Raw genomic sequence first — 9,116 nt, 5'->3', positions numbered from 1 at the left:
CGTACAGTGGGCGCAGAAATCTACACCTGCAAGCAGGCGTAATTCATGGTAAATCAGGAGCTGGGGAGGACACGCCTTCTCACCACCTCACGGCCATATTCCCTCTGATGCTTAAAATTACGCTAGCTTGAATGGTGCTAAGAAGGAGCTAAATCATGATTGGCTAAATAAATATTTAAAAATGTTTTTTTTTTTTCTTGGACTGCCAAGAAGAAATTGTATCCCAAATTACAGGAGTTTTCTGGGATAGTCAAGTGTACAGATGAGCGAATTTACAGTACAAACAAAGCGAATCACTTAGTTAGCTAGGTAATCGCCTCATCAGCCTCCTGCCTTTAAAGTCTGCAAATCGCTTAGTTAGCTAGGTAATCGCCTCATCAGCCTCCTGCGTTTAAAGTCTGTGCTGCTCCACTCCGGATTCCTGGAAAAACTGGATCCAGTTCTGGGAGACCGCTAATGAAACGATTTGCTTTGTTTGTACTGTGAATTTGCTGATCTCTCGTCAAGTGAATAGAACTGAGTTGTGTGTTGTACCAAATTCACCTTCTACAAACGTGCTTCAGCCTGTTTAGTGGTCTGATTGTTGGGAGTGCTGAGAGTTGGACCCCTAACAGTTTAGAGACAGGTGATTAATGTTAAAGTTTAGAAAAACCTATTTAAGCGTGGTTTCACACATAGCAGAATCGCAGAGGATTTCAAGTTGCAGTTTCAGGCACTATCAGTTTCAATAGGTTTACATACTCGCAGCAGAATTTTGATCCTGTTGCATGTATGTAAACGCTGCCCCCTCCCTTAACCTGCCACAGCCTGGTGAATATGTTACTGATCCATGCTCCGGCTTGCTTCTGGGGCACCTTTCTCTTTGGTGTCCCGCTCAACCAATCAGTGTGCTGACCCGCCGCAGCAACTGATTGGCGCTATGTGTGAACCCACCCTAAGGTTACAAACCCACTTGCCGGATCTGCAGCGAGTCTCCTTGCTGCGTTTTTGCAGCGAGACTCGCTGCAGATCCTGGCCCTATACTTTCAATAGCAGAGAAACTTGCAGCAGGGATGTACATCCCTGCTGCGATTTTGTCTGCAGCCCGCCCCATTAACCCCCCGGCCGCCGGACATTATACATTACCGGGTCCCCGTTCCTGCTTGCTTCGGGGCTCCCGTTGTCTTCACGGCCCGCCCGGCCAATCAGTGCGCTGCGGCAGGGCAGCGCACTGATTGGCCGGGCGGAACGTGCCGGGAGCCGCCGAAGCAAGCAGGAGCGGGGACCTGGTAATGTATATCCTGCCCGCCCCCCTGCAGCCCCGATCGCCCCGCAGCCCCCGGCCGCACGATCGCCCCCAGCCCCGCAGCCCCCGGCCGCACGATCGCCTGCAGCCCCCCGGCCGCACGATCGCCCGCAGCTCCGCAGCCCCCGACCGCACGATCGCCCGCAGCCCCGCAGCCCCCGGCTGCACGATCGCCCGCTGGGGGCGATCGTGCGGCCGGGGGCTGCGATGCTGGGGGCGATCGTGAGGTGGGGGGCTGCAGGGCTTGGGGCGATCGTGCGGCCAGGGGCTGCGGGCGATATACATTACCTGATCCCGGCTCCTGCTTGCTTCAGCGGCTCCCGGCATGTTCCGCCCGGCCAATCAGTGCGCTGCCCCGCCGCAGCGCACTGATTGGCCGGGCGGGCCGTGAAGACACCGGGAGCCCCGAAGCAAGCAGGAACGGGGACCCGGTAATGTATAATGTCCGGCGCCCGGGGGGTTAATGGGGCGGGCTGCAGACAAAATCTATTGAAAGTATAGGGCCAGGATCTGCAGCGAGTCTCACTGCAAAAACGCAGCAAGGAGACTCGCTGCAGATCCGGCAAGTGGGTTTGTAACCTAAAGGAACATTTTAAATTTTGGACAAGTAGATGCGTGAAATTATATTTATTTAACATAGTGGTCTCTTAGAGTTGTCATCTCAAAGGTGGCTTGGGAGGCTCTTAAAGGGGTACTCTGGTCAAGGGCCTTTTTATATGCCCAGGGATGGGGTGTTTCAAAATAATAAAGCACACCTACTTCACTGGCTCTCGTGGAGCCAGTAAAGAGGCTCTTGCCCAGGGTCCCCCTTTAAGATAAGGAGGTTGTCCAATGAAGAGCCCGCTTCCTGGGTAACTGCCACAGAGGACATAATTGGCTTTTAATTGGTTATGATTATAAAGATTGCAGAAACTAATACAAAATCATTAAATTCCTTTCTGTATTCTGTATAGGGTCAGCATTACTGGAGTTTCAAAACTAGAGAGTCATCTAATCGCTCATCTAAACATAGCAAATCGATTAGCTTGATCAGCGATCCGCTCATCAGGGCCGCTGGCTTTCAGTGCTGCTCTGCTCCCTGCCACTCCTCCCAGGATGCCGGGAAAAGTTGTTTCTGGGAGAAGTTTCCCAGGATTGGATCCAGGGTGGAGCGGCAGGGACTGGAGCTGCATTGAAAGACGGCGACTTTGATGAGTGGATCGCTGATCAAATAAAGCGCTTCCCTTCGCTTAGATGAGTCGTTCACTTATCTTTACTCAAAACTTCTTTCAAGGGGCAAAAGCTTAAATAGAATCTGTCAGAAGTCCCCCTGGACTTTAATAGACAGTAGGAAAGAAACATGTGCTGCCAAAAGCACCCAACCCCCCCCCCCCCCCCCCCATCGAGCCTGTTTCTTAGGATCGTAGTGTGATATTAATAAATTTTGACATTCCTGATGACATGTTAAGGGTACAAACACACACACCGTATACGCAGCAGATACGCACGCAGCAGATCTGCAGCACACTTAATGGTTCAGATTTGATGCTGTATTCAGTTATTTAGATCTAATCTGCTGCGTATTTGCTGCGTATTGCAGCAGTAAATAAGCTGCGTATACGGTGTGTGTGTTTGTACCCTCAAAGTTATTACAAATGGCAAACTTACACTTCAGATTGCTTTAATTGTAACTGACAGTTTTGTTTACAAGTAGCTACATTTTTCATTTAAAGGGGTACTTTGGCGAAACTATTTTTATTTCAAATCAACTTGTTTCATGAAGTTATATAGACTTGTAATTTGCTTCTATTTAAAAAGTCTCCAGTCTTCCCATACTTACCAGCAGCTCTATGTCTTGCAGAAAGTGGTGTTTTCTTTTCAGTCTGACAGTGCTCTATGCTTCCACCTTGCGTGCAATCCATTGGCAAGTTTGGGTATCCATGGAGATGACCACTCTGGGATGGTACTGCGCATAATCCCAACTGGATCAAAACATGGGTCACATGCATTGCCGATCCAGCGTGGTCGTCTGTATGGACACTTAAACTTCCAGCGGCGAATGGATTGCTCACTGATCTTTTCCAGCATATTTTGTTACTAGTACCATTGAAGAGTTGTGTTTCCAGATTACACATCCAGGCTGGGTTCACACTATGTATATTTCAGTCAGTATTGTGGTCCTCATATTGCAATCAAAACCAGGAGCGGATTAAAACACAGAAAGGATCTGTTCACACAATGTTGAAATTGAGTGGATGGCCGCCATTTAATGGCAAATATTTGCTGTTATTTTAAAACAACGACTGTTGTATTGAAATAATGGCAGTTATTTACTGTTATATGGCGGCCATCCACTCAATTTCAACATTGTGTGAACAGAGCCTTTTTGTCTTTTTAATCCACTCCTGGTTTTGGTTGCAATATGAGGACCACAATACTGACTGAAATACACGTAGTGTGAACCCAGCCTTAGCCTGGGTTCACACTACGTATATTTCAGTCCCTGTTCTGCCTGGTGGCCCTGCGATTTTCCTGCCTGTTCTGCCCAGTGCCCGTGCGATCAATCTCCCGCCAACCCCCCCCCAACCCCCTTGCTCCTTATCTGCCACCGACCCACCCTCCCGCCCTGTGCTGCCCGGTGCTGTGCAGTAGGGTGATCGCTCCTTATCTGCAGCTCACCCCGCTGCACGGCACCGGGCAGCATGGGGCGAAAGGGAGGTGTGAAGTGTATACTGTCTGCTCCATGTGTGCACCCGTCTCTCCCCTCCCGCACCAGCTCCCGGGTCACCCCTTCTCCCATGAAGCTCCTCTCAAGTGCTACCAGGACAGTGGAAACCCACCACAAGTAACCCCATTATGGGAACAACACCCCGCATATGGACCCCACTGATGACAGGCACACAGGTAGAACAATGTGCTGTGAAAATGAAAAATTTTATCTTTTAGACTAAAAGGTTAGTGGAGCTTGGAATCTTGGGGTTAAAAGAGGAAAAAAAATAGACAGACACTGCATTGTCTGACAGTTGCAGACATTCTCAGGAAAAAAAATACTCCAAAAAAACCAAAAACATTCCAGAAACTACACTGCCCAAAACAGTATTTAGGGGTGTAGGGTGCATAAGCATTTTAAAGATTTTTTTTTCTTCCCAGATTAAATGTACTACAGTGAGTGAAAAGTAGAAATTCCAATTTTCACACTGCTCAACTGTCAGACCAGTATGACTTTCCATGTCAGTTTGTGATGCTGACATGGAAGGTCTGCCCTCCACTAATTATGTCCCCTAAAAAAAAAGAAAATAATTTACATGTGGCCCTAATCCTATCTCAGTGGGGTGAAAGTGGGGTAGAAAACTAATCTAGTCCAAGCACGTGTGGTAGGCTTTGAAGCAATCTCCAATGCAGAGGCCTGGATTATCGGAATAGGTGTGGCACCGATAACACGTCCTTTCGAATCTCCCTTTTATGGCACATTCTGCATCTTTTCTGGGATCAACCCTTCTTTCCAGAGTGGGGTAGCATCCCAGAAAAGTGTTGCCCTGGTACGATACGGGGTACTGCAGTTCTAGAAGTACTTGGTTATGTTTAGGGCCTTCAGTACAACTTCCTGAAACTGCAGAAAGGTCCCTGTGTTGCCGACATATTGGAAAATCACAAAAGCATTGTACAATACCGTTTGGACCATGTGCACAGCCAGCTTCTTGTACCACATTCTGGTCTTACTTGTGGCACTGTATGGCTTGAGGACTTGATCAGACAGATCAACTCCTCCCATGTACTGATTGTAGTCCAAAATACAATCAGGTTTTAGTGTCACGGTTGTGGTACCTCACACAGGGACAGGGGTGGTGCCGCTACCATGACTGGTGGTCAAAATAAGGACATCACGTTTATCCTTATATTTGACCAGCAACAAGTTTTCATGGGTAAGGGTACTGCTCTCATTCCTTGGGATAGGCTCTGTGAAAGGACTTTTAGGGAGGCCTCTAGTTTTTCCACACAGTACCACAAGCCACAGTGGCTCAGCTAGCAAGGGACTGGAAGAGCGGGATGCTGGTGTATAAGTTATCCACGTACAGGTGGTAACAATGATCCAGCAATGGGTACATAAGTTCCCAAATGATCTTCCCACTAACTGCCAGGAGGGGGTGCATTCTGGGGGATTACTGTGGGTGTCATTACCTCATATACCCTAAACCTGTGAGTGTACCCTGAGGTACTATCACACAGTTTGTAAAATTTCATGCCATAGCTTGCCCGCTTACTGGGAATATATTGGCAGAAATGGAGGCTTTCCTTAAAACTAATTAGGGTCTCATCAATTGAGTTGTATTTCTCAGGGAAATAACACCTCAACAAATTTAGAAGAGAAATTATTTATGACCGGCCTTACTTTGAAAAGGTGGTCATATGTGGGATCACTTCTCGGTGGGCACATCGCATTATCATTATATAGCACGTACTTCCGGTTTGCTTCAAAGCATGACCTGCACATGGCCATATGGTAAAGTGGGGTATTATAAATAAAATCCCAACTCCAGTATTGCAGAACTGTGTTTTTGTTTTTTACTTTGCAGCAAAAGACCCCAAATTTTGTCATCTCGGCTTCATTGATGGGTGTCCATCTCTGGGGTCTAGCAAACGAATGATTTGTGCCAAAAATTGTTGGGCAGCATTGTTGGTCTGAGCCAGCATCAAATTTATGAAGTTCTCATTGAAAAAGATTTTTTAAAATCTATTTCGGTAAGGCCAGTAGGGTCAAATTGGGTTCCTGCGCAGCCAACAGACTCAGGAATCAGAGTTAGAGACTGAGGTCCAGGAGGGGGCTTGTGGGGCTTCCTGGGCATTGTCCTGGGGCATCTCATTGGGGGCTCATCATGGTCGGGTTATGAGGTGGAGTAAGATGAAGGAAGAAGGAATGAGGTATATTTCTTCTCTCCCTCACTGGCTGTCTCAGTATCAGAGGCAATCATGGCGTATGCCTCTTCAGCCAAGAACTACTTGTGGGCCATTTTATTTTTGTTTAGAGGGGGTAAGTGTTTGTGTGTGTTATGTACTGATTTTACGTTTTATTTGTGTGTTTATTTGTGTTTTACTTGGGGGCTTGACTAAAGAAGAAAAGGACGGACGCAAGACGTCACAGCCACTTCCTACCAGGTACAGCAGTGATTGCTGTGAACTGACCAACGAATTGCAGCGATCACTGTCACGGGGGAAGCACTCGTTTAAAGGACCTATGTACAGATACATTGTGGGTCCTTAAAGGGGTTGGCCACTTTATAGTAAAATAGGTCAACACAAAGTATTAGTAAGTGTACTCACTGTATATACTGACAGCAGCTCCCTGTGTATCTCATAGAGCTAAAATCAGACTGTCCTCCTCCAGGCTGGGCTGCCCTGCTCTGTTTTGGTTCAGTCCATAAAATGGCTGACATGGAGGAGCATGTGACCAAGCCTGGTCCCCTGTGAGCTCCATAGACATGTACAGGCTCAGTGGTGGACACTGGGGGCGGGGCATGGTCACATGCTCCTCCATGTCAGCAATCTTATGGACCAAAACACCACAGAGCAGGGCAGCACAGCCTGGAGGAGGAGAGTCTGAGTTTAGCTCTATGAGGTACACAGGGAGCTGCTGTCAGTATATATATTGAGTACTCTTACTAATACTGTACACTGAGCAATTTTACTATAAAGTGGCCAAATCCTTTAAGTGACAGGCTCCTATGTCTCCACACAGAATGCTGCTGAGCTGCTGCTGGGGGAGAAGGTGAGAGCAGCGGCGGTGAGTGGTGCCGGGACATTGCTGAATGATAGCAGTGTCCCGGCACCAAAAGTAAAACTTAATTCCCCCCCTCAACTTGCGGCACGTACCGCAGGTTGAGAAATCCTGGTCTATATCATAAAAATGAATGTCTGGCTGTCTGTCCGTCTGTTCTCTATAAACACCCGAACGCCTGAACAGTTTGACCCCAAATTTGGCACGCAGATATATTGGGTACCTGGGAAGGTTAGAACGAAGGTCCCGTCCTTGCCAGATGTACAGGAGGGGAGGGGGATGGGGAAGAGCGGTCCATAGAAATGACTGGGAGAATCTCCACACAAGCACATACAGGTGGCATAATTAGTGCTGCAGCTGTCTCCAGCAATAATGGAAGTTGGGAAGTTATACTGAAGCCTTAGCAACCAGTAGGATTAACCCCTTGCCTCTAAAGCCTGTTTTGGCCTTAATGACCAGGCTCATTTTTCAAAATCTGACCTGTCTCACTTTATGCGCTTATAGCTCAGTGATGCTTTAACGTATGCTAGCGATTCTGAGATTGTTTTTTTGTCACATATGACACTTTATATTAGTAGCAAAATTTGGTCACTACTTTGTGTATTTTTTGTGAAAAACATCAAAATATCATGAAAAATTTGAAAATTTAGCATTTTATGAACTTCTGAAATTCTCTGCTTCTAAAAAAGGAAGTCATAGCACATAAATTAGTTGCTAAATCACATTACCAATATGTCCTCTTTATTCTGGCATAATTTGGGAAACATATTTTACTTTTTTAGGGTGTTATGGGGCTTAGAAATTTATTAGCAAATTATCACATTTTGTGAAAATTTCCAAAACTGATTTTTTTTAGGGACCAGTTCTTTTTTTAAATGGATTTAGAAGGCTTGTATACTGAAAACCCCCATAAGTGACTCCATTTTGGAAACTAGACACCTTAAAGAATTAATCTAGGGGTATAATGAGCATTTTAACCCCACAGGGGCTGGAGGAAAGTATTCACAATTAGGCCGTAAAAAAAATCGAAAATTTAAATTTTCAAATAATATATATGTTTAGATTAAAGTTTCTCATTTTCAAAAGGAACATGAAAAAAAAAGCATGCCAAAATTTCTAACGCAGGTTCTCCTGAATAAAACAGTACCCCATATGTGGGTGTAAACCACTGTATGGGCACTCAGCCGGTCTCAGAAGGGAAGGAGCGCCAATTAGCTTATTTAATGCAGATTTTGCTGAAGAAGTTTCTGAGCGCCAGGTGCGTTTGCAGCGCCCCTGTAGTGTCCGCAGAAGAGAAACCCCCCAAAGTCACCCCATTTTGGAAAGTACACCCCTCACAGAATTCATCTTGGGGTGTGGTGACCATTTTGACCCCACAGGTATTAGAGGAAAGTATTTAAAATTAGACAGTAAAAATGAAAAACTTGAATTTTTCCAATAATATGTTTGTTTAGTTTTAAATTTCTCAATTTTACAAGGAACATGAGAAAATCTGCACCCCAAAATTTGTAACACAGGTTCTCCTGAGTACAACGGTACCCCATATGTGGGCATAAACCACTGTATGGGCACACAGCCGGGCTCAGAAGGAAAGGAGCGCCAATTAGCATTTTCAGTTCAGATTTTGCTGAAGTAGTTTCTGAGCGCCAGGTGCGTTTGTAGTGCCCCTGTAGTGTCCTCAGAAGAGAACCCCCCCAAAAGTCACCCCATTTTGAAAAGTACACCCCTCGAAGAATTCATCTTGGGGTGTGGTGACTATTTTGACCCCACAGGTATTAGAGGAAAGTATTCAAAATAAGAGTAAAATTGAAAAACTAGAATTTTTCCAATAATATGTTTGTTTAGTTTGAAATTTCTCAATTTCACTAGGAACAGGGGAGAAGCTGCATGCCCAAATCTGTAACGCAGGTTCTCCTGAGTAGAACGGTACCCCATATGTGGGCATAAACCACTGTGTGGGCACACAGCGGGGCTCAGAAGGGAAGGAGCGCCAATTAGCATTTTCAGTGCAGATTTTTCCGAAGAAGTTTCTGAGCGCCAGGTGCGTTTGCAGAGCCCCTGTAGTGTCAGCAGAATAGA

This window comes from Dendropsophus ebraccatus, chromosome 3 (genome assembly GCF_027789765.1).
Source record: "Dendropsophus ebraccatus isolate aDenEbr1 chromosome 3, aDenEbr1.pat, whole genome shotgun sequence".
In the NCBI taxonomy this organism is placed as follows: Eukaryota; Metazoa; Chordata; class Amphibia; order Anura; family Hylidae; genus Dendropsophus; species Dendropsophus ebraccatus.
The sequence above is the reverse complement of the archived record's forward strand: the minus strand, read 5'-3'. Positions refer to the sequence as shown.